Raw genomic sequence first — 2774 nt, forward strand, 5'->3', positions numbered from 1 at the left:
TTTCTTTAATTTTCCCCAAATAAATTGGTACCTTGACCATTTCTTTTATTTTGGAGGATAAATAAGTGATTTCACTCCATTTAGAGCATCAATTCAAGGGGGCGGTATAATTTCTTTTATCCCTCTTTGTATCTCTCCTATGTGACTCAACGTGCTAAGTGAATTGCATGTCTACTTTGCTTTCCTAGCTTTTCTTTAATTCCTTTTACTTATGTCATTTACTTTTTGTTTTCATTAAGTTATTCTTTTAATGGGGTATGTGTACACCTCTTGGCTTGTAATAGATAGGGCTGTGGCGAGCAATTTGGTCCATTTTCCCTTTCCCCTTTTTGTTTTAGTTAGTGAATGTAATAGGTTCATTAGCTTGGTTGCATGCCTACGTGTTAAGTGTTAATTTGCTTTGTTAGGGCCTTGCATCTAGTCGAGCATGCTAAATGTTATGTGCTATGTGTTTATGAGTGTTTGGCATGTCTACTCGCTTTCCATAGCCATGAATGAATATGATGGATGAATGTACGTTTCCGCTAGTCCAACGCTAGTCGGAATTCATAGAATGGGCTAGTCCAACGCTAGACCCTTAGGGATTTCCCCTCGTTAGTACATGTTTGCATGTTCATTACATGTCATGCATTCTTTTTAGTTTTATCATTTTTGCATGCTCCTCGAACCCCTTTTCCCCTCATTTTAGGATTTTGCATTTCATACTAGTTATAGGGTACACTTGCGTGAGAGTCCCTTCCGATAAGGGAAACGAGCGAGTGTGGCTACTCGATAGCCTTAGCACGCTAGTTTTGCCTTCTAATCAAAGGGAAAATCGAAGTCGAAAAAGTTAGGAGTCATTTCCACACCCGACCTGATGCATTCCTTTAGGTTCATTCATTCTCATTTATCACTTACTCATTTTTTTCAATTCACATTTCCTCATCACTTTTCCTTTCCTTATTGTTCATTTTGATTTCTACTTCACAAAATTGCACTTAATTACACCTATATGCACTTATCACTATATTTTATACACTTGCACACAAACACTTGGATTTTTCATACAAATTCACACATGCACCTTTCCATACACTTGCACACAAACACTTGGACTTTTCATACAATTTCACACGTGCACCTTTTTATACACTTGCACACTTGCACTTTAGCCATCATTTGCATTAATCGACCTCTATAAGGTTTTCCTTTATTGGCCGCCACAATTCATGTGGTTGGGACCAAAAACCTTACAAGAGACATTTTAGAATTTAGGTTTGCATTTTTTCTTTCCTTTTGCATTCATGTAGTGCATCCAAATGTAATAAATTCTTTGGTTAAAATAAGAAAGACTTTGATTAAATCACGCAACTAGCCTTGGCTAGGTCGAAGGGATGCCTTGGATTTTTATCCTTGTCTTCCCCTTCGTCAAATGGACTCCCGAACCTTTTTTTTTGGTTTACGTGGATTAGGAGTCGTTTAAAAGGGGTTTCTTACAACTTTTTCCTAAAAAATCCATTTTTAGGTGACTTGGTACACCTTAACTCATTACCAAGTGGCGACTCCCATTTTTTTCAAAAACCCTTTTTAAACTATAATTTTGGGTCAAATCGTCGCATTTTCAAACCCCCATTTAGACCCATTTTTCTTTTAAATCACAATTCATTTTCCAATCATAAATTAAATCAAAATACATTTTTAAACCATTTATTTATTTATCAAAAAATGGGGCGCGACACAAATAATACATTTTCAGGGTCAAAAGTCAAATTTTAGAGAAAGAATGAAAACTGTCATGAAACAGGGGTTATAGGGCAGTGATGGGTGTTTCGGTCAATTCACAAGCTACAGTACTCCAATCAATCTGAAATTTTGTAGGCAAGTAGTCAACTCATATATCTACAAGTTTCATGTTTTGAGTAAAAGTTGATTCGATCCACAGTATAGAGAAAATGGCAGTCCAAGTTCAGTCCAAAACAGGGAAAAAACTGAAATTACTCTTCTTGAACCGACCTTTGCATATAACTATCACTAATCACAATTAAGGGCTAGAAATTCCCACGTAATCATGAGACTAGCCTATACCAATCATGTACAGGGCAAAACAATGATGAACTACCTTAAACAAAATGTAGAAATGTCACTAATATGGAACTTAATCCTCCCAATTTCCAAATCACAAGAATTTCCATAAAACGAATCAAGATCAATTCAAATTCAAAACAAACACATACTCTCAAAACTTGGACGGCATAACCCCTAAAATATACACATTTCCAACCTACCATTCAATACCAAGTGTACCTCAATTCAATCCCCAATTTTACATACAATTATAGACCAGCAAATACACTCAATTAGAGCCACAATGCCCCTTCAATTAAAGCCATATAAACCAATCCTAAGAAAATCCCCAATTTAAACCCTAGAAACCGGAAATCACATCACAAGCGGAAATTTTCCGTAAACAACCGTAATTAACATATAACGGTTCCATTTAACACCATTTCAAACCATCAATCCAACACTAATCATGCCTTTCATATAAAATCAGAAAAATACCCAATAAATTAGAAATTCACCATAGTTTCCTTAAACCCATGAAATACTCCACAATATAACACATTCAACCTCTACAAGTTACTAATATAGCATTATCCAAACAAGAAAGACCTTTCTTAAACATCTTACCTCACAAATTCAAGAAGCTATCAACATGGAGCACCCCATCCAAATCCAATCCATCAAGAGCCTTAGTCCACCATAGTGAGCCCTTGTATGAAGTATTGTCCAAA

This window comes from Coffea arabica, chromosome 3c (genome assembly GCF_036785885.1).
Source record: "Coffea arabica cultivar ET-39 chromosome 3c, Coffea Arabica ET-39 HiFi, whole genome shotgun sequence".
NCBI lineage: Eukaryota > Viridiplantae > Streptophyta > Magnoliopsida > Gentianales > Rubiaceae > Coffea > Coffea arabica.